Source organism: Crinia signifera, chromosome 9 (genome assembly GCF_055691185.1).
Source record: "Crinia signifera chromosome 9, ASM5569118v1, whole genome shotgun sequence".
Taxonomy (NCBI): Eukaryota; Metazoa; Chordata; class Amphibia; order Anura; family Myobatrachidae; genus Crinia; species Crinia signifera.
The window spans coordinates 109,991,048-110,014,936 of NC_139225.1; the positions used below are offsets into that span (position 1 = coordinate 109,991,048).

The following is a 23,889-nucleotide window of genomic DNA, read 5'->3' on the forward strand; positions in this document are numbered from 1 at the left end:
GAGTCTGTCTGGTCCGGCGTTCTGAGATCCGTTCCAGTTTTTGCCAACTCATTGACTTCTGTACATTATAAATTGTATCATGATAAAAAAGCAACAAAGAGCCCACATTACTGTCTTTACAAACTCAGCTAAAATCTCCTCCCTCCTACCTCCCAACCCTCCCGATTTTAGAGAGACAGTCCTGCTTTTGGGGCACTGTCCTAATGTCCTACCTCGGGCCGCAGTGTCCTGTGGTGGGGTCAGAGGTTTCAGAGGCCCCCTCTATCTCACAGCTTTGGTTATCAGAGCAAGTAGTGAGCTGATATCATACATGGAGTCTCTGTCAGTGTGCACAGGGACTAGGAACATACCAGCAGTATGCCCCCAGGGTGATAAAAATCGGAGGAGTGACTTCTGTGTATGCAGTTTCCTGTGAAGCCATATTTTATCTGAAGGCCACGCCTGCATGTGGAAGCACAAATCCCTGGCATCCAAAAGAGTCCTAAACTAATGTTGTGCTTAATACTTATTATGGCCAGAACTCACCCATCCACTAGTGGTGCGTACTGGACAAGGGTTACCTGTAAGCAAATCTACAGCAGCTGCATAACAAGAAGCATAAAATGAGTGCTACCTAATATTGGCAGGTGCATAACAAAGGCAGTAATGATGCATACTCAAACACTGTGCAAAGTGTAAAACTAAATATGTTTAGACATATTCTACACAATAATATGTATCCCCCCCTGTTTTGTATACTCACGGCTCAGCCATCTTTTTATATGTACAGTGCTTTAGGGACCAATTATACTATTAGGGCTAGCAAAGGAAGTAACTGCACTAGGACCCGATGTCTCTGAGTAATCTGATGTGACCTTATTATTCTACATGGGTTTCAGGGCTGCCTATTTTCCCCCATCTCTATGCGACCATGGAAGAACCAGCACAGCCTGTTTAGCAGTCACATGAGTCTTCTTACTAAAGGAGCACTGTGTAATAAATTCAGAACTAGAAAGTGTCCAATTTCTACTGAACAGGCTGCTCTGGTGTTTCTGCATAGCGTGGGCTTCCCAAGAATGAGTTTACACCTGGCCTCAGGTGCCTGTAGCAACTGCAGAGTATAAACTAAACATAGAAACATAGAATTTGTCGGCAGATAAGAACCACTTGGCCCATCTAGTCTGCACCTTTTTTAAACATGTTACCTCAAACCTATTTCTTTGTAAGGATATCAATATGCCTATCCCAAGTATGTTTAAATTGCTCTCAGGAGTCCCAGGATCAACATGCTCATGGATAGTGGACTTTCTAACAGCAAGGGAACAGGTGGTCAAAGCCGGCGCCTTCTCGTCCAGCACACGAACAATCAGTACTGGAGCCCCCCAAGGATGCGTCCTCTCCCCTCTGCTCTTCTCTCTCTACACGAATGACTGCACCTCAGCTGAGCAGTCAGTGAAAATCATCAAATTCGCAGATGACACCACTATAATCGGCCTAATCAAGGATGGTGACGAGACCGCATACAGGCATGCAGTGGAGAAGCTGACACAGTGGTGCAGCAGCAACAACCTCTATCTAAACCCCACCAAAACAGTTGAGATGGTGGTCGACTACAGGAAAAAAACAAATGCACTAGCCCCGCTAACAATAGCCAACGCAGTGGTGTCGCGGGTTGATTCCTTCAAATTCCTAGGGACAACCATGTCCAGTGACCTAAGATGGGAATTAAACATAACCACAAACATCAAAAAGGCCCAACAGCGCCTGTTCTTCCTGAGGCAACTCAGGAAATTCAACATCCCACAGGAGCTGTTGTGCGTATTTTATACCGCCATCGTGGAGTCTATCTTATGTTCCTCGATCACAATCTGGTACGGTGGCGCAAGCGAGAACGACAAACAAAAACTGCAGAGGGTAGTGAAGACTGCGGAAAGGATCATAGGGACCGACCTCCCCCCGATAAGGGATCTGTTCTCATCCAGGGTAAGGAAACGTGCTGAGAAGATCGCAAAGGACAAGCTGCATCCTGGTCACAACCTGTTCGACATCCTACCATCCAGAAGACTGTTCAGGTCCATCCCCGTCAAAACGTCCAGATCCGCAAGAAGCTTCTTTCCGTTAGCCGTCCATCACCTGAACAATCCAATCAAAGCGAATGCAATCCCAATATCAACAGCCAAACAACATGTCCCTACTTGGCGACCTGACCACCATAGTCGTAGCTAGAAATTAAATGCTTGTAATGTCTTTATGTAATATATGTAATGTCTCCCTCCCCCCCCCCCCTTTTCATCCCTGCTTGATGCTGCACTGTAATCCACAAAAAAATCCTAGTGTGCGCAAGCACACATGGCCAATAAAGTTGATTCTATTCTATTCTCTACTGTATTTGCATCTACCACCTCTGATGGGAGGCTATTCCACTTATCTACTACTCTTTCTGTGAAGTAATTCTTCCTCAGATTTCCCCTGAATCTTCCTCCCTCTAGTTTCAGTGCATGTCCTCGTGTTCTGTTGCTCCTCTTCCTGTGAAGAATGTCTCCCACCTGTACCTTGTTAAAGCCCTTGATATATTTGAAAGTTTCTATCATGTCCCCCCTTTCCCTTCTCTGCTCTAAAGTATACATATTAAGATCTTTTAGTCTTTCTGGGTACGTTTTGTGATGTAGGCCATGCACTATTTTAGATGTCCTTCTTTGTACAGTCTCTAATGTATTTATATCCTTCTGGAGATATGGCATCCAGAACTGAACACAGTATTCTAGGTGAGGTCGTACCAATGACCTATACAGTGGAATTATTACTTCTTTCTTTCAACTGCTGATACCTCTCCCTATGCAACCAAGCATCTGTCCCTAGGGGATAGACAGACATTACATGGAGAAGCAGGCGAATACAGTATCTTACACAAAGGCAACTGTACAAGGCTGGGACCCATATACTGATTTGTTTGTTGATAATATTTTTCCAACTGTTATCTGTAAATACTAAACTTTACTAAATATTCCTAGTGAGCAATGACGAGGATATAACACAGATCACATGAGTAGACCGTTTACTAGTACTGCACCCAGACACTCACAATATGTACAGGTCAAACAGTTGTACAAGTGTAAAATAATAGTCACAAAACCCGTTGTGGGCAAGTCTTTAAACAAAGGCCTCCTAATCTCTTCATCTACAAGTCAGCAATCGCAGGTCTCAGACACTTTTCAAAGGCAAATGTTTGCTTTTTATTTATCATCAGAAGTCTGGATAGACTTTAGTTGGATAATATAAATTTGGTCAGACCCCTTGGTTAGAAGGAAGCTAAACATATATTAGTGGTTGAGGCCACCCCTCCCTCTTAACCTAGACAACAGACACACAATCTGTTAGCTCACTGCCAAATCATGCAGAACTAAACCCCGTACACGGTGAGACATTGGCTAATGGCCAATTTTGACTAATACATTTTTTTTTTTTTTTTTTTTAACTTTTTATTGAAAATTTTCATGTACACAAACATACATATAATGGCAAAAAGAATGGATATGCAATTGCTTTGCACATTGTATAAGGAAGTTGAATACTGCTTGATCTTTAACAATAGGTCAGTTATACAATGTCAGAAATTGACAGCCAAATATTTTCTTTAACAATAGCATAGTATATTGAAATAGACGTAGAACAGACACATCGGGGGTGGGGTGAGGGAGGGGGGGGGGGGTTTGAGTTTAGTAAATGACTGGACAATTTGATAGCTTAATTTGGGTATTGCCGACTACGAATCGGACCAGGTAAAACAAGGAACAAATCTAGGAGCTCTCTTTGACATTTATTCTAACAATAGAGTATCTATGTCATTTAGGAAGGTATTGGCTAATTCGCTGTTTGAGTATTTCCTTTGGGAGGTACATTATGTAAGGCGTCAAAAAATGAATAATGTCAGAGCTGAGTAAGTTAGTTCGAAGGTGAGTTTGGCAATAAGCCTTTCAAATGGGGTCCTGCCCTTACCCATTCTCCCTTATTAAAGAATCCCTGTATGGTGTTTCGTGCTTCTTCGTCCATACAATTTATGAAGGCATCCCATTTATCATGGAAGGATTTTGCGGACACCCCTGCGTTTATCATAAGGGTTTTCACATCAAAATATAGCAATTGTAATAGTTTGCCTATCAGTTCTCGTATTGTGGGCGCTGATTTTTTGGTCCAATGTATTAGAATGGTTTTTTTTGCTAAGGTTAGTGTAATCACTAGAAAGGGGACCCGTCGTGGTGTGTGAGGAGCTAGGCTCCAAGAGCTAAAATCAAGGAGCAGACATGCCTCTGGTGTTGGCAACACTGATATCCCCAAAACCCTGTTGACATAAGCTACCACCTTTGCCCAATAGCGACGGATTTTTGAACACTCCCAGAAACAGTGATAGTATTTTGCATTTGCCATTTTGCACTTAGTGCAGTCACCTGATTCCGAATTCCCCGGCATCATAAATCTACGCTGGGCGGGGGTAATAAATGATCTATGCAATGTCTTTAGGTGGGTTTCTTGTAAGTAGGCAGAAGATAAGTATCGATTACATCTACCATAGTGAACTATTGTGGATGGAGACAGTTTACCAGGATCAGTAATATCTGTGGTCCATTTTGCTATTAAGTCTTGCGTAAGGGGTCTAGATTTATTTTTTGCCTCGACTAGGCATGGATATAAGTGTTTTATTCTATATTCTACAGTATCCCACGCCCGAAGTATAGCAGAGATAAGGTGTGTCTCCTTGCCCAGCAGGGGGCCCTTATCCAGTGACCGTACATAGTGTCTCACCTGAAGATAGAGATAGAAGGTGTTTTTTGGTAATATGAATTTCTCCTGAAGGTCAGCAAAAGGGACAACGTGTCCTCCTGGGTCGAACACCCTGCTTGCAAGGTCCACGCCAGCCTCAAGCCAGATCTTGAATACAGGATTGGTCAAGGATGGGCTGAAACCGGGGTTTCCCCACAGAGGTAGGTAAGGCGAAATGTGGTAGTCCCGGTTAAGAAGTTTATTAATCCCCACCCAATTCTTGTATGTGTCTTTAAATAAGACATTTGCGAGTAAGCCTGGGGGAATATCAGAAGGTTTCATATGCAGTAGCGCCGCAGGTGAGAAAGGATGAAAGACTGCTCGGTCTAGTGCAGCGTCCGTATATGTAGACCTCCCCAGCAACCAGTCCCCTGCGTATCTGAAGAATATAGACTTAGAGTATAACTCAAAGTCGGGTATTCCTAAACCCCCTTGGGGCCGAGGAGATGTTAGTTTTGCAATCGAGATCCTAGCCCGTTGCCCTTTCCATAAAAATTTGGAGATTGCCGATGTTATCCTTTTAATGTCAGTGTTGAGTATGGCTATGGGGAGCATCTGAAGTGCATAAAACACCTTAGGAAAGATCACCGTTTTGACTGCCGCGGCTCTACCTAAGAGGGAGAGAGGAAAGCTGTTCCACGTATTCATCAGGTTAATCACTTTGGTAATTATGGGAGTGAAGTTTGATTTGTATAGGTGTTCCGTTGTGTTCGGAATTTGCACACCTAGATATTTAATCTGGGTCGCTTTAGTTTTTAATTGTGCCAACCTGGGGGAGGAAGAGGGATCGATCTTGTAGTGCCCCAAAATCATTATCTCAGATTTGTCGAGATTTACTTTGTAACCTGATTCATGACCAAAAGTTTCTATTATCGAAAGTATAACTGGAATAGACGTCATGGGGCTGGCGACATACAGCAGCATGTCGTCTGCGAAAAGTGAGACTTTAATCTCATGTCTTCCTATTTTAATACCTTGGAAATCAGGGGCGTTTCTCAGTTTCATCGCTAACGGCTCAATGGCCATAGCGAAGAGTAAGGGTGATAGAGGGCACCCTTGTCTGGTGCCTCTATGCAATTTAAAGTGATCTGATAATTGGCCATTGCACATTATTTGGGAAGTGGGTGAGGTATATAGTAATTTTATATATTTGATAAATTTAGAGGGAATGCCGAATTCGTCCATTGTTTTATATAGATGGGGCCATAGCACAAGGTCAAAGGCCTTTTCTGCATCGAGGGACACAATGGCCCCTACAGGAGACATGCTTTCCCTTTTCTGTAGGTGTTGGACAGCCGCGATGACTTTTCTGACGTTGAGGACAGAATGTCGACCAGCGATGAACCCAGTCTGATCGGGATGGATAATGTCTGGCATGACACTTTTAAGTCTGTTTGTCAGTATTTTTGCCAGGATCTTATAGTCCGTGTTAAGCAAAGATATGGGCCTATAAGACCCTGGCAATGAGAGATCACGACCTTGCTTAGGTAGAATTTTGATATAGGCCGCGTTAAAATGTAAGGGGGGGATTTCAGATTGCAACATAGTGTTAAAGCAGTTTGTAAGGGGTTCTAGTATATGTTGAACCATGAATTTATAGAAATTACTTCCGTAGCCGTCCGGGCCAGGTGCTTTTCCTTGTTTTAAGGCCTTAATTGTATCAAGCACTTCTTTAGTGGTTATGGGGGCTGTGAGGTGTTCTGTCTTTTCCTTAGATATGGTAGGGAGGCGAGGGGCTTCGCTGTCTGGGGGGGCATCTTCGGGGGTTTTAAAAGCTGTAGTGTTTTGGCAAGTCGGTACTGCATAAAGGGATGAATAAAAGTCTTTCATGGTACATGTTATTTGTTTGTTTGACCTTGTGTATGTCCCGTCAGGGAGTTTTAAGGGATGGACGGTAGTGGCCGACCTAGTTCCATGTAACATGTTGGTGAGAAGCTTTCCAGTCTTATTGCCAAATCTGTGATATCGGTAGTTTGTATTGTATAGGTTTTTATTTCCACATGAGTGCAAATATTCATTGAAATGGGTATTGGCTATGGTGTACTCGTGCTTATTAGATGGCGTAGGATCTTGTTGGTATTTGGTATATGTGTGAGTAAGGGTTTTTTGGAGTTTAAGGTAAGTGGTTGAATAAGATTTATTGAGTCTAGTTGTGTATGATAAAATGTTCCCTCGTATGACGGACTTTGCCGTTTGCCAGAAAAGGGGGGGGTTGCTATCAGCATGGGACTGGTTGCTGGATTGGAAGTCCTCCCAGCTGTCCTTTAACATCATTTTGAAACCTTCTGACGCTAGTAAATGGGCGGGGAATCTCCATATTTTATTATGAGAGGTTTCATCTGCCACATGAAGTTTAACCCATTGTAGTGCGTGATCAGATATAGTAATCGGCTCAATTTCAGCCGCAGATATTCTGGCAAGCAGGGTTTCGGAGAGGAGGATATAATCAATCCTAGAGAAATTATGGTGAGCTTTTGACTCACATGTAAACTCTTTAGATGTAGGGTTAAGAGATCTCCATACATCAATCAATCCCAGGTGATTGGCTACCTGGGGGATCCCCAGGCCGGGCAAGGAGACACCACGTGTTGAACCAGTGGACCTGTCCAGGACCCGGTCTGATATTAAATTGAAATCTCCGCCAACTATCAAGTTTGTGTCGCTATAGGGAGTCAGCTCTTTGATTAATTGTTCAAAAAATCTCTTGTTGTAGGGTGTGGGGGCGTATACATTGCATAGTGTAAACTTTTTTGATTGAAGGGACACAAGAGCGATAGTATATCTTCCCTCAGGGTCGGAAATGACCTTGAGTACCTCGTGGGGTATGGACCTTTTAATTAAGATGACTACTCCTCTAGACTTGGAGTTGTATGGAGCAGATGCTAGTAGGCTCCAACCCAGCATTTGTAGTTTTAACACTTCCGTGTGGATTAAATGTGTTTCTTGTAAGAACAGCAGATCCAGATTTAATTTATTGCTATAGACCAATACTTTCCTTCTTTTCGCAGGGGAGTTAAAACCCCCTACGTTAAGAGAGCCTATTTTAAGTTCCGACATGTTTATTAATCAAGAAGATATAGCTACCCTTAACGATTTGTATAACTTGAACCCATCTCAGCCTAATATTCAGATCGGAGTAAATGCTAAGGAAAGAAACATGAAGGGAGGGGGAGACAGCATACAGCAATGAAATAACGAAATAAACATATAACATATTACAAGTGATGCGTTGAAATGATCCACATCTCAACAATACCGTAATGAAAGCTAATGGACTTCCGTAGCAATGGTAAGTTCCTACCATCTTAAGGATTTAACTAAACAAATTTAAACGTATCCGGAGCTGGGCTCCCTCCGTTCCCAACCGAGGAGATTTGGAGTGACTTTTTATAGTTTGTACGTTATCTTGCTAAATTTAAAACTTACATGGTAATTAACTAAGTGTACCATATTGAACTAGGAGTGAAAAGAGGGGGGGGGGAAGGGGTGTGGGTAAGTGGAGAGGAGGGTGAGGGGGAGGGGGGTTATTGAGAGAGATATGAGGGCGAGACCAGTCCAAACTTTCGCCATACTATATCTAGATATATGACTATAAGCAGAACATGTTAGCGTGGATGATCATCATAAATCATTTCTTATCTGAGATGTCCTGGTCTACTTGGAGGTCTCGATGACGGAGGTATTCAGCCGCCTCTGCTGGTGATGTGAAATCATAGTGAGTGTCTTTGTAGAAAATTCGGAGTTTCGCCGGATAGATAAGGGCAAATTTATTTTTGTCTGCAATCAGCCGACTGCAGATTGGTGAGAAGGCCCTGCGTGCCTTGGTCACTTCGGCAGAGAAGTCTTGAAAAAGTCTTATAGTCTTTCCTTCCCATTTCAGCATAGGTTGCTTCCTTGAAGCGTTCCATATTTCCATTTTGTGTGTATAGCTGAGGCATTTGAAAATGGTTACCCTCGGGCGTGTATCTTGGGGGCGAGGAGGGGGCCCTATTCTGTGGACTCTTTCAATGACCATGGTCGAGCAGGCCTCCTGGATTCCCAGCATTTGTGGCAGCGTTGTTTTTACAAAGTTGTCTAAGGAGGGTCCTTTCAGGGATTCGGGGAGTCCTACTATACGCAAATTGTTGCGTCTGGAGCGATTTTCGATTTCTTCAACCCTATTTATCAAGGTGTAGTTCTCCTTTTCAAGCCTTTTGATTTCGCATTGAGCGTTCGCCATATTTTGAGCTAAGGCCCCAATTCTGTTTTCTGTGGTGTCTACTCTTAAGCTTAGTTGTTGGAGTTGAGTCTTAATGTCTTTTACAGCTTTATTCAGAAGTGGCCCCATCGTTGAGGTGATTGCATCAACAAGATCTTCATATGTGAGGGCGTTGACCCTTTTACTGTCGGAGTCTGCATCTAGCGAGGTTGTAGTAGTTTTTTTTGAGGCAGGGGATGTGTCTATTGATTCCATCTCGTCTTCCGTGGGGGGAATGATCCCTCTTTTTACCTGTCTCATGCTTTGCTGCGAGGAACGTTGGGGTTGCTGAGATGTGCTGTATTTGTCCATTATTACACCGCTGATCAGTGAAGAAGCAGTCTTTCAATATGTCAATATTATGGCCGGGGTGGTGGTCTTTTCAAAAAATCGACTGTGATGGGACTGTAAGGTATCGGAAAAGGATGTTGTCTTTGCAGCGTATTATATAGGCAGTCCACAAAAGTATTGGGTTGATAACTTGTGTCCACAAAAATGTTCGCTACCACGTGGATGGGAGGTCAGTTTCCAGTTTTTTTTTGTTTTTTTTTTTTCCTCCTCTGTGTATAGGAAGAGGTACTGGTAGGGTGTACAGGAACTTAGAGGTTTAAACCCAGCTATATTATGTTTTTATTTAACAGCTTCTCTAGTTTCACTTAAGTAGTATTCTAGAGCAGTATGGGGGGTAACTTCGCCAGGTGTTTTATTTAGGCTTAGGTGGCGTTTTAGCAATGAGACAAGGGTGTCTGGGGGGGGGGGGGGGGATATTGTTAGGAGCTTCCTTTCTCCCTCGAACCCTCTGTGGGATCTGATTAAGGATCCGGGACTTTATTTAGTGTAAAGGTACTTCCTCAGCTATACCACACGGTGCGAATGATGAATGGGCAAGCTCGCTGGAATTATGGTCGAAGATTTCTCAGAGTCTTTGAGTAAGGGAGTCCAAATAGTAGGGAGGAAATTATGTAGTTGGGGGTAGTTTAGGATGTTTGACCAACTTCAGGCGTTATTGTACCTGTACTTATATTTGTAGTCTCCTTAGACTGTGTCAATTTGCTGGCTTATCTTGTTTGTTTGTTTTTTTATTTTGTTTTTTATTATTTTTTTTATTATTATTTATTTCCTTTTCTTTCTTTTTTTTTTTTTTAAATTTATTTTTTTATTATATTTTTATTTTATTATTATTATTATTTTTTTTTTTTTTTTTATTATTTTTATTTACTTTAGTATTCAGTTCAGGCTGCAGGGATGGTCTCTGCTTGGATAATTCCCAAGAGGCTTTGGTGCAGAGGTTTAGAGGAGGGAGGGGATGAAGTTTGCAGGGGCTGCTCAGTAGTGACTTCTAACTGCTGCCCTGGTGAGATGACGTCACTAGGCTCAAGCGCGATGTCCTGGGAGCAGTAGTGCGCCAGCAGCACTTCCCACGATGGTAAGCAGAGCTTCAGTACTAGCCTCCTGAGGGGGGGGGGATAGCGTGCGCTGGTGTTGATGTGCCGAGTCTGATGTTCTGGGCTGTGTAGTGCGCCACGCGTCAGTCTCCACGTGCGCAATCTGCTGTATTACCTGCCGTCTGTCGGCTGTTGGGATGCGGGGAGCCCGCCGTCACAGTGCTGGCGCTTGCAGGTCTGGATGTCTATCTTACTGTGTTCTGCCGCCGGAGGTGTAGGGGGTCTCGTCCCGCCGGGAGAGGCTTGTGGCGCGGTGATCGTTCTGCGAGCAGGCCGTCAGCGTCTCCGTTGCCGGGGGTGGCAGATTCCTTCTCTCGCCCACTTTGTGCTGTTAGGTATAGTCAGCGTCTCTCTGTAAGGGCACTCCAAAGTATTAGGGAGGCTTTTGGCCGTGTAAATTGGCTTTTTCCAATCGGTTCAGGAGGGAGCCTTGGAGCAAGCAGCTACTCCATTGCTAACCGGAACCGGAAGTGTGACTAATACATTTTAACTAGATGCACAAGAGATTTTGACTAGATGCACTGGAGATTTTGACTAGGCTATTTTGTCCAAAGGCCCAAACACACTGGGTGACTTTGAGCTGAAAGCCGCTCAAAACAGCACGTTTGAGCGGCTTTCAGCTTAAAGTCGTCCCCGTGTATGGCCCGATGATGAGCGGTGAGCGCTGCTGCGTTCTCACGCATCATCAGCGTGAAAGCCGGTATTACCAGCAGATGAGCGGCTTTGAGGACGGCTTTGCATAGCGCTGCGCTATGCAAAGCCGTCTGCCCCCCGCTGATGGCACCGGGCAGGGGGAAAGCCATTCAGTGTGTATGCACTGAGCAGTTTTCCCCCAGCAATGATAGAGATCATCGCTGTCCATACACACTGGGCATAGTCACCCAGTGTATATGGACCTTAAGCAGAAGAATAACTGGGAGATTTTGGTTAACCTTCTAGGAGATTTAAAATCTCTCTGTGTCTACATGAATCAAACCTTCTAAAGAGGACAAATAGCTACTATCAATAAATGATCAAGTGTATTCTATAAAATGTTAACTGAACCAACATCTCCCAACTGCTCCAAAGTTCATATACAACTCCATCAGCCTCTACCCTTTCTCAGCTGGCCACATAGCGATGCCCACGCTATGAACTTGTATTATTGTTCAGGAAACTAATTGAACTTCCGTTATTGATTAGGAAAGTAATGTTTCTGAAATTGTTATTGTCTCTGTGTTGGATCCTCTGCTCATTCACGTTGTTATTGTATCATGTCCTTATGTGAAATGTTTGGTCTCTGACATTTGTTTTGTATTGTGTATTATTGTTACACCTAATTACCCCTCCTTCCTTACCCATCCCCACTTCCCCATTTTCACTCTATACCCCCTCCCCCTCAACTCTATTGTACAAAAAAGCAGGGTTGTAACAATCTAGGAATATTTTACCACAATAGGCAATAACATTAACAATTACTCATGACTTTTAAACTGATGTGAGGAATTTTGTACATAAATTGTGTATGCCAGTGAGGGGCAGTCCTGATGGTCAATAATCTAATATCTGTTCTGAAATCTATTATTTTCCCAATGTTCCAGATGTAGTTTGTATTACTCTGCTGTCAGTTATTAATATTAATTACCGTAGGTTGTTAGGTGTTATATCTTGTGTTTTTTTCTTTTATTCCTGATTTATTTACTGCAGTATTTGTTTACCTCATAAGGAGAATACAAGCAGCATAGGGTAAAGCAGGATTACAGCGGAATTATTTAGTTTCCAACCTCGTTAAATATTAATTGTTCTGATTTTAACAACGGAATATCTAGTTCCTGAATAGAACTATTGCCTTGGCATTTTTTTTTCTGAGAACTCTACTGTACAGCCACAAATAATCAATATTGAGGCATAAAGGAGCTTAAAAAACGATAATAAAATTATTATTCTCTCAAATTAAAAAAAATTGTCCATATATATGTATCACCTAAGTATTCATAACGGCAGTAGATGTAAATATGTTTCTTTGGTTGTAAGGCTCATTTTACAAAGGGTTCAATTCCAGAAAAAAAAAAAACAATGCTAGAATATAGAAGTATTGGCTCTGTTGTTGGAACAACACGAATAAAATCTACTAGCACAATTAAAAATGGCTTATTTCTTGCCTTTCATTGATCTCGATAATCCTGTCTTCATTAAATTATTTAAAGCTTATCACAGCAAAGGAAGAAACACTTGGCGATTATCTTCTGGTATAAGACAAAAAATCACCACAGAAGCATCAATTAATAAAAATGTTTCCTTTGAATTCACTAGGAGTCACTAATAGGCACACATGGAATCGAACACAACACTTTACTAATGTGTGACGTTACTTCATCCAATCATCTCAGTGATCACCTGTAGACTGCAGACTCAATCAAATGCACATTAAGTTAAAATTACATTTTAAGGCCCTACTTGCTCTCATTTTAGTACACCGCATTTATTTTCAACTTTCTTCTAAAACTTAGCGCAGTTGAGCCTCCAGCATGTCATGAGAGTGTGGGAACCTCAGGCATGTCATACACACATACATTCTAGGGTTACTTTTGTTGGGAGCCAGTATACCAGTATATTTTTGGATTGTGGGAGGAAAACTGGAGTACCCAGAGGAAACCCACATAAGTGCAAGGAGGATATACAAACTCCTCACAGTTAGGACCATGGTGGGAATCGAACCCATGACCTCATTGCTGTGAAGCAGTAATCCCAACCATTACACCATTAGGGCTGCCCATTGATTTGTTTATATTACTGTCATTCGCTATCCTGTGTAAAGTCCACCAGCTTTATACTGTATGCAGGGACATAACTATCACTTTGTGGGCCCCATAGAAAAATTTGGAATAGGGCCCCCAACACACAAAGTTGTCACTAGAGAGACAGAGAGTGAGGGTGTGAGGGAGAGAAACAGGTAGTGAGAGAGGGTGTGAGGGAGAGACAGGGAGTGAGAGAGGGTGTGAAGGAGAGGCAGAGAGTAAGAGAGGGTGTAAGGGAGAGAGTGAGAGGAGGTGTGAGGGAGAAACTGAGAATGAGAGAGAGTGTGAGGAAGAGACAGGGAGTGAGAGAGGGTGTGAGGGAGAGGCAGAGAGTGAGAGAGGGTGTGAGGGAGATACAGTGTGAGAGGGGGGTGTGAGGGAGAAACTGAGAATGAGGGTGTGAGGGAGAGACAGGGAGTGAGAGAGGGCATGAGGAAGAGACGGAATGATAGAGGGTATGAGGGAGAGACAGTGAATGAGAGAGGTTGTGAGGGAGAGACAGGCAGTGAGAGAGGGTGTAAGGAAGAGACGGAATGAGAGAGGGCGTGAGGGAGAGACAGTGAATGAGAGAGGGTGTGAGGGAGAGACAGGGAGTGAGAGAGGTTATGAGGGAGAGACAGGAAGTGAGAGAGGGTGTGAGGGAGAGATGGAGTGAGAGAGGGTGTGAGGGATAGACAGTGACTGAGAGACGATGTGAGGGAGAGGCAGAGAGTGAGAGACGGTGTGAGTAAGAGACAGGGAGTGAGAGAGGGTGTGAGGGAGAGGCAGAGAATGAGAGAGGGTGTGAGGAAGAGACAGTGTGAGAAGGGGGTGTGAGGGTGAAACTGAGAATGAGGGTGTGAGGAAGAGACAGGGAGTGAGAGAGGGTATGAGGAAGAGACGGAATGATAGAGGGTATGAGGGAGAGACAGTAAATGAGAGAGGTTGTGAGGGAGAGACAGGCAGTGAGAGAGGGTGTGAGGGAGAGATGGAGTGAGAGAGGGTGTGAGGGAGAGACAGTGACTGAGAGAGGATGTGAGGGAGAGGCAGAGAGTGAGAGATGGTGTGAGGGAGAGACCGAGAGGGAGAAAGGGTGTGAGGGAGAGGCAAGGAGTGATGAGAGACTGATCAGCTCACAACTGTCATTTTCAATTACAGCCTATAACATGATATTTAGGAGCTGATTGGCTTGACGTTTATCACCCTCACATTTATCTCTTTTTAAGGCTTAAATCATCTGTCCCACAGTCTGTAAAGTGGCAGTAAGGAGCTGATATACAGTATATCTCCAGTTTATTTCTCTCCAAAACTTGATACATCTGACCCACTATGAGAACTCCCCCAAGGCCTCCAAAAAGCAGGACTGTGGCTGCTGATACTTAGGGCGGGATGTATTAAAATACATCGCCGCCCTTCGCCACCCCCCCCCACCCCCCGCCGCGATGCTGCCGCATATGTACTAACATTTGCGGCTGGCATCGCGGTGCGGTGACGGAGGCCCCCCGCGATATCTGTACACTGGTGTGCGGGGGGTCTCCGTCACCTCCCTGCTGCCACGCTCTCCCCTCACGCCGGGGACAGCTAAGCAGGCTGTCCCCGGCGCTTCCTCCTCCCCCCTGCAGCCGGAAGGATGTCCGGCTGCATCACTAAGGGGAGGAGAGGTTTACCTTCCAGGGTCCAGGAGGACCCTTCAGGAAGGTAAGCCAGAGGGGGGGTCGGCGAGGCGGCGGGTTTGTGTCGTCGTCGTCGGGTGGCGAAAAAAAGCCCATAGGCTTCTATAGGGTATCGCCACCCAAAGGTGGCGATACCCTTCACTGCGGTATCATTTTTGATACATAGGAAAATGCGGTAAAACTGGGGTTTTACCGCATTTTCCATTTGATACATCTCGCCCTTAAATATAGGACTTCACTGTGCTCATTTCTGGTAAACCGGCCGAGGTATTAAGCCTGGCGCAGTGGTGATAAAGTGTCTGGTGATAACACATTAGCCAATCAGCTCCTAACTGTAAACCAGTATATTTTTGAATTGTGGGAGGGAACCGGAGATCCCGGAGAAAACCCATGCAAGCACATGGAGAATATACAAACTCCACACAGATAGGGCAATGATGGGAATACAATTCCATCCCTAAAACTCAGATACATGCTGACATAAACTGACATACTGCATTAGACCTCCCACTAGTATTGTTAAGATACACACCTCTATAGAGAGTTTGTTTTCTTTACTGTTTATCCCAATGATACTGTAACCCCTTTTACAAAAACATCACACTGGGATGTAGTCGCCTTGATAAGGACAACTTTCTAGTCAAATTTGTTTTGTATTTTCCCCAGGGAATTCCATACCAGTTATGAATACAACCTTAAGGTGACAGGCAGAATGTTAGTACTTGTAATTCCTCCATGTTATAAATATTGCTTGATGCGTATTATACCCCTTTCACACAGAAAATGAAATGCCCGGGTGAAGCAGTTCCACCCGGGAATTTCTTTAAATACACGGGTCCTTTTTCTGTGTGAAAGGGCACACCCGTGTCGTAAATCCCGTGTCTCCGACCCTGGGATTGACCAGGGTCGAGGACACGGGATTTATGACCCGTGTTGACCCTTTCACACAGAAGAAATACCCGTGTTATTCAGCAAATTACCGGGTAGAAATTTTCAACCCGGTAATTTGTTCTTCTGTGTGAAGGGGGGGTCTGGCTGCTCCCGGCAAAATGACAATGCATTTGAAATGCTGTGTATTTGCCGGGATTTTCAGACTTTTCTGTCAGAAAGGAGTATCAGAAAGGGAACAGGAAAGTTGGTACCGTGCAGTACAATGTGTGGCCAACAGGGGGCAAATTGAAACATTTCATGCTTCATTTGATTTAGCAAATTCTAATGAGAGTTAAAAAAAAAAATGGGGGGGGGGAGTGGTAATTTATAGATTTGTGTTTATATACTGCTGTATGCAAGCAGGAATATACTGTAGACATTTTGAAGGGACAGGTTCCTTTTGAATATTGACATCTCAAACCCGCATCTTGCGTTATCCACTGTAAATATTATGTACAAACACAAAACTTGTTACTTGTCACGCAGCCAAATCACATGACATGATTATTACATGATTTAGGCATCAATATGAATGTCGACACAAGCATTAGTTAAACAATGGGAGGGTGGACAGTCAAAAGGTCGACATGCTTCAGTGGTCGACACAATATATTATTTCTTTATAAACAGTTTCTTATATAGCGCATACATATTCCGCAGCACTTTACAGAGGATATTTGAACATTCACATCAGTCCCTGCCCCAGTGGAGCTTACAATCTATATTCCCTACCACATGTACACGCACACACAGACATTCTAGGGATAATTTAGTTGGAAGCCAATTAATCTACCAGTATATTTTTGGATTGTGGGAGGAAACCGGAGTACCCGGAGGAAGCCCACACAAGCATGGGGAGAATATACAAACTCCGCACAGTTAGGGTCCAGGTGGAAGTCAAACCCATGACCTCAGCGATGAGAGGCAGTAATGCTAACCATTACACCATCCGTACTGCCCCAATTAAACAAAGCATTATTTAAACACACACTATTTTCTAGTGTATAATGATTTTAGAATAACTATACATCTATATGGACAACCAAAGCAATAGGATATGACATTTTAAAGTGACACTTAAAAAAAAAAAAAAAAAACATATGGACTTCATATGGTTGGTATTTGCTAAGAGTCTGGACTCTCAAGTCTTGAGCTGTTTTCCAATGGAATTGATGCAGCATATTATTTCAAAATCAGAATCACTTTATTGCTAAATATATCAATGTACAGCATACATAATACACAGGAAATTTGTTTCCGATAACCACTGCTCCCACACAGTGTGTACATACATAACCGTGTGGGAGCAGTGGTTTTCGGAAAAAAATTCACTAAATTTGTAGCTAATCCACTGAAAATGGTTGTTTTCTAAGGATTGCGGCATTATTTTGTATCAGAACCATTAAACATCAAGGTATAGCTATCATAGATGTTAACATAGTGTTGAAGAAGATTTTGATAATTTGGTAATAATAATGATTTCTTATCATAATATACAGTATCATTTTACATATTCATCAAAATTAATTTCTCTTTGCATTTATGTATGTATATATATATATATATATATATATATACTTACATACACACACATCATTTGGATATATACTATTACATAGTGCGGTAAGGTAAATGTCTTAGTAGCCCCTGGCTAGTATCAAAGGATTCATGTGGGCATTATACACAGGAGCGGCAGCATATACTGCTGGAAATTTGGGGAGTTTTGATAAGATACAGCATGTGTGGAAAAGGTAGCCAGGTGAGGCACTGCCTCACCAGCCATAGACTTTTTACTCCAGAGTTTTGACTATAAAAATTATTAGAATCATCCAAATAAGACATTTTTAACATATTCTTTGTATTTTCCATATCATTTATATATTCAAAACTCCAGCATATACATGATATTGCCAGGAAAGGTTCTGCTTCACCTGCCTCATCCCATCGCACGCCATTGGTGTTGTTATATTTTGCCATTATGCTGACTGTATTAACACCGAACATACAAAAGGGAGCGGCTCTGAAAGGGGATTTCCTAAGACTAATATTTATCCTCTATGACAGATCATAGAATAATTATAGAAATATGCGGATGAATGTGTGTGTGTGTGTATATATATATATATATATATATATACGACGATGGGGTGGCGGCGGCACTCGAATAAAACACAGCAGGCAAGTTTTACCAACGTTTCGAGACCTCTAGGTCTCTTTATCAAGGTGCTTGTATATATATATATAGAGAGAGAGAGAGAGAGAGAGAGAGTGAGAAAAACAAGCCTCTTACACACCCTACACCCATATATTATATATACCTCTCCGGTGTCCAGCAGCCGGCATCCCAGAAGTGCAGATCACTTGGAAAATGGCGGCTGCGGATGTTTTCGGGGAATTTTTGCATGTGAACTGTAGATATCCCTGGGAACAAGGCACTGACACCATGTTCCCGGAGACCTGCACATGCATAGTAAAAATTACAACAGAGGCCCTCTCATCTCTTAAAATGACCCTTTTAATTGAAAAGTATTATAACTGGAAAATAATATATTTATTATTTATTATAAATTAATTTATTTTGAAAAAATGTAAGCAGTGTTTCATTGGAGTGATGCCAGATGGTACAGCAATACTATGGAGTAGCCTGCACCCTCTTAATGACTCATGGCTGTATTATTATAGAATACTGTCATGGAAATGGCCACTAGCTCTGTACTGTACATAACATACAGTAACATTGACTATGACCATATACCATAGGCCGTAATGTCAGGTTACAATGGTTTACTAGTAAGCATTAGGCTCCAGATCAGCAGCCTCATCAATGAACACCTTCTCTTCCCTCTAACATTTCTTACAACACCAATAATGGTCATGTTCAGCTGAGTGTATGTATCTGAAATGCATATATCTGTACTCAGCGAAATGTGTTACATGTGTGGAAAATGTAACCTAAATATAAATGTAAATGTACATATTAATAATATGGACAAATATATATCAAAGTATGATGCCAATAAAATAACAGGAGACCGGTATTCCCATCTGGGGGATAATCACAAGAAAGCACAAAGAGGAATGACTTCTCTACAACCAAAGAAAGGAAATAAGTTCAGTTAAATGGCGAAGTTCATGGCTGCCAGCAGCTGAGTCTTCAGATTTGGTAAAAATGGAGTATGGGGTGAAACTGACACAAATACATTATGAGGAAAAGAAAAGTTGATATGGTTGGAGACGTGGTTGGAATCGCACACTTGACCCCATCGCTGTGAGGCAGCAGTGCTTATTACTGTGCCTCGGTGCTGTCCAGCAATTCTGTCTGACAATTAGATTCAGTTAGAACTTCCAGCATTACAGCTAGGAGAGCATTTGGCTTCTAGTCCACAGAGCCAATACTTGTGTATTGTTTAATTGTATCACAATCACATGTACAGTACGGTGTGTAATATGTTGGGGCTTCTTTCATTCTTAAACTAGCATGATTGGCATAGTGGTTAGCATTATCTCACAGCACTGAGGTCATGGGTTCATTTTGGATCAAGGTCCTCAACGTGTGGAGCTTGTATTTCATGTTTTTGGTCAAATAAATTGTCAGCTCATCTGGGTCTGAGAATGGAATGACTAAATATTCTCTGTGAAGTGCCGCAGGACATGTGTGCCCTATATAAAGTACTGTCAATAAATACAATTATTATGAATAATAATAATCATTCATTTTTTTCCCCAAAAGTCACTTTACATACTTTAAAATTATTGGTTGCTGCACCATAACCCTAGCCGTAGTGTCCCATCAAAACCGATAGATCCATGTCTAGTACAACCATAAGGGGAACAATCTGAGGCAGCCATCTTGAACGCAGTGCATACTGTAGGTGGCTTCTGGCAGGGTGTATAGACAATGGAGGTATAGCGTACAGGTATAGCAGTTTTTAAAGTTAGTGCTTGATAACATTCATGTAATTTCTTATTTTTGTTTTAATGCTAGAGAGTTTCCGTATAAAAACAGTGGCCTGGTTTTGACAAAATGCCTTCTGCAGTAGTATCCTGGAAAATAAGAGGTTCTGGCCGCCAATAAGCAAATGGCATCTGAAGATGGAAATTCAAAAAGGTGCATCATATGATATTGCACTCTCAAGAAAAAAGGTGCCCATACACTAGGGTGATTGCCAGCAATTTGGTCACCTTTCACCCGATTCCAGTGAAAAACTGGATGAAAAGTGTCAAAAATCGCATGTGATTGACGTAAGGTCCGAAGCGATGCACGGTACAGAGAGGGCCACATCGGAGCATGAAGATAGCTCGTGCTACAATATAGATAAATCACATCGCCATGCCTCCAGCAGGCTTGGCTGGGATCGCATACGACACATTGGGGAAAATTTGTTGCTATGGGCAACCAATCAGAATCTACTTATTTATTTAGCACCCTCTAGAAGATAGTACACATGATCTGATTGGTTGCCCATAGCAACATCACATGTGAAGTAGAATACACATCTTAGTAAATTTCCCCCACTGTATGCAAAAGGACTGCATGCGGTGTATTGTATGCAGTCCTGCCGCCCAGGGTTCAAGGGTAGTAGCGGGTGACTTCTCTCTTCGGATAAGTCATCCGAGTGTATGGTAAAATTAAGTGCAGCTCTATGCCACTCTGGACTTGAAAAAAAGTGTGAGTTAGGCATAATATAATTATGAAGAATTGTTATATACCATTATACACAGATGTTATATTTACCTTTTCAAATCTGTAGAGTTTAGCTTTGCTCCCATGTAAAGCGCCCTTGCATGACTGTGTGGTACTCCAGCTCTGGTGTGTGGGCCTAGACTGGCAAAGGTTCTGGGTGCTGTTCTCAGAGTCCTGGCAGGATGAGAAAGGTGAGTCCTATATGTGCCTGCTACTCCTTACAGCAGAACAGAAATGTATGGCCTGACAGTTCCACACTGCTCTTCCACTCTCAGATCTAGTGTTAAAGGCGTTTCCAATTCAGTGACAAGGAATGTGTAAAATGCACCCAAACTTGAAAACCAGGAACAAGAAACATTGGTTCTACTGGGTTTCTGCTGCAGTGAACAATGAGCAAGGAACGTTTACTGCACAAATCTTTTGTTGAAACCAAAACAAACACACATCAGTCAGGCTACTGTACTGCAGGAAGACCGTCCAGCGTAATCAAAGGTCACAGCTAGCCGGAACATGAATGTAATTTCAGGTTATCTACACAGGTAGTAATTGACAGCCTATGCTATTCGCTCACAGATATCACATATTCACCAAATGAATACAGATTTGCAATATTATCCAGAAAGCATATTTCACAGGGGGTATGGATCATTAGGTCGACAAGCAATTGGTCGACACCATTATGTTGACATGCAGAATGGTCAACGTGGGTCTAGGTTGACATGGGTCTAGGTCAACAGGTCTTTAGTTCGACACAAGCATTAGGTCGACATGGGGTTTATCACAGTTTTTTTTCCCGAATTTCGACACAGTCGACATGGACACTGAAACGTAGCATAGTGTCCCCTCACATGGCTCGCTGCACTCGCCATGCTTCGGGCACGGTGCCTCGCTGCGCTCGGCACACTATTTTATTCTCCCACCACACCCTAGTTGATGGAAAGGCATGAGATACCGCCTGTTGGCTCTAAAAACAGTGAAGAACCCCATGTCGACCGTGCCTATGTTGACCTAATGCTTGTGTCGACCTAATGACCTGTCAACCTAGACCCACGTTGACCGAGACCCATGTCGACCTTTCTGCATGTCGACCCAATGCTTGTCGACCTAATGACCGTATCCCATCACAAATGCAAGCAAACTAAAAGGAAAAAATTCTTATTATCAGCAAAATACTAAAGAATGTTTGCTTGAATATAACTTTAGCTACTTGTCTTTATTACATTCAAGTTAACCCCATTTGCAAAATCTATCATCAAAATATTGTATGGCACCCAAGATTATAACAGCCATCCAACGTAGCTATGAAATGGAAACCATAGGCTTCAAATACCTCATGTCCCTGAACTCTCCTTTGACAAATTGGCTCCCATGGTCTGACTACTATGAACCTCTATTGAGGCCACAGCCTTCCTGACTAGACTAGGTTATTGCAGGTATCTCTGTTTATCATATCCCATATGGAATTATTAACATGTTTGCCCTTTGTCCGTTTACCTATGTTTTGTTTTGCCGTGTTCTTCCTTCCCCCTTTTGTTTGTTTTATTTTACTCAAATACGGTATGCCCTCCCCCTAATCTGTTGCACCTCTCCCTGCCTCCTGTGATGGGAGAAGGCAGAGGCTCACTCCTGCCCTCAGCTCTGCCCCCAAGAAGGGATGTTGGCTGCGGCCGGTAGACACCGAGTCAGGGGGCAGGCGCAGCACGGAGTGTGGTTGCTGAACACCCCTGTGCTGCTGCCGGCTGTCTGGGACAGTGCCCCCCATGTAAAACAGTCACTGGCAGTGGCAGCGTGTAGTGCCGCCCTGCCAGTGGGAGACTTTCATTGCAAATTGCAGGGGGCACCAGCCGGCAGCCAGGCACGGCGGGGAACAGGGAGCGAGTGAGCTGGGGGAGCGGGTGAGCAGGGCGGGGGAGCCGGCGTCAGAGTGCATGGCTCCAGTGCCCTGTGATATGTCGGCGCCCGGAGCTTGTGCTCCGCCCTCACTTCGCCTCTGAGGTCAACATGGGGAAGGTCAACAGCAAAAGGTTGACATGGGGTTTTTTACTTTTTTTCGCAATTGTCAACACAGTTGACATGGACACTAAAAAAAGTGCACGGGGTTATAGGGCTTCGGGGTTACAGTGTTTCGCTACGCTCAACACACTATTTTATCCTCCCACTACTCCCTAGTGCAGGGGTTCCCAAACTTTTTGGAATCACAGCACCCTAGCACCCTTGAGTACCACATTTTTTGACAGCACCCCTATGTCAAAAGAAATATTTTAAAAATGTTGAAACTAAGTAGATTGTGTTTGTATGTTATCCTTATAGTCAGTTATGAGGCGAGGGACGGGATTTGTTCTGTTTGTCCACATATTTATAATTGGCAACTACCAGCACTGGTTTTTGTCTATTAAATTGATCATAAATAATTTGAATCGGTCCTGGGCTACCAACCGGAGGCACCCTTCCAAGTGTCCTGAAGCACCCCAGGGTGCCACGGCACACAGTTTGGAACCACTGCCCTAGCGGATGGTAGGGCATGAAATACAGCCTGTCGGCACATGTCAGCTCAAAAAAAGTGAGAAAACCCCATGTCGACCTTCAGTCATGTCGACCTAATGTTGTGTCGTCCTAACGTCCCTGTCGCCCTAACCCATGTTGACCTTCAGTCATGTCGACCTACAGTCATGTCCACCTTCATGCACGTGGACCTTCAGTGGTTGACAACCTAGTATCCCTGCTATTCTTGCTGGAAAAGCACTAACATAAATAATCACTCACCTATTATTTTATCTACCAGACCGCTGCCCGATCCATTCTTTCCTTCCTATCTCCTTAACCACCTTGTATGCAGGGACAGCTCTACCATTAGGCAGCTGCCTAGGGGCTCTATAATCTGGGGGCTGCCCCTGAGTCTGACTATCACAAAATTGAGAGAGGCATTGTTGTTGAACTTAATGCAAACGGCAGTTGTTGAACTTCTAAGATGCCACCTCCACACTTTCACTTGAAGTATTTGTGTGTGGGTGGTTGTAGGAGCAGTATGCTGAAGTTTTGCCCAGGGTGCCTAAAAACCTTTCACCAGCCCTGCTTGTATGTCGCCAGTACTCCTTCCCCTCTCCACTGGAATGTAAGCTCTTGCTAGTGTCTCCTGGAGAGGAGACTTAAAATAGATAATTACAGCCATACTGTAGTCTTGGCTTTCACTACATCACCATCTTAGTGAAGGTGCCATTGAGTAGATGGTAGCACAGAGGAGAGAGGAACTGCTTGCCAGCACACAGGGTAAGTATAATCAGGGTGTACAATGTGCACACCTGTGGCCCATGAGCAGGGCTGCCAAGAGGTATGGCCGGTCCCGGTAAAATTTAGGGGACGTGGTCTA

The 23,889-nt window shown here is 43.3% G+C and overlaps 1 protein-coding gene across 1 annotated transcript in view; it reads right to left on the bottom strand.

Annotated features, from left to right (window-relative positions):
* Positions 1-20,674, bottom strand: part of VGLL1 (vestigial like family member 1) — a 31,112-nt gene extending 10,438 nt beyond the window's left edge. The window contains exon 1 of the mRNA XM_083160592.1: positions 20,574-20,674. The gene's annotated coding sequence lies outside the window, so the exon portion shown is untranslated. The remainder of the gene's footprint in view (positions 1-20,573) is intronic.
* Between the last annotated feature and the right edge of the window lie 3,215 nt (positions 20,675-23,889).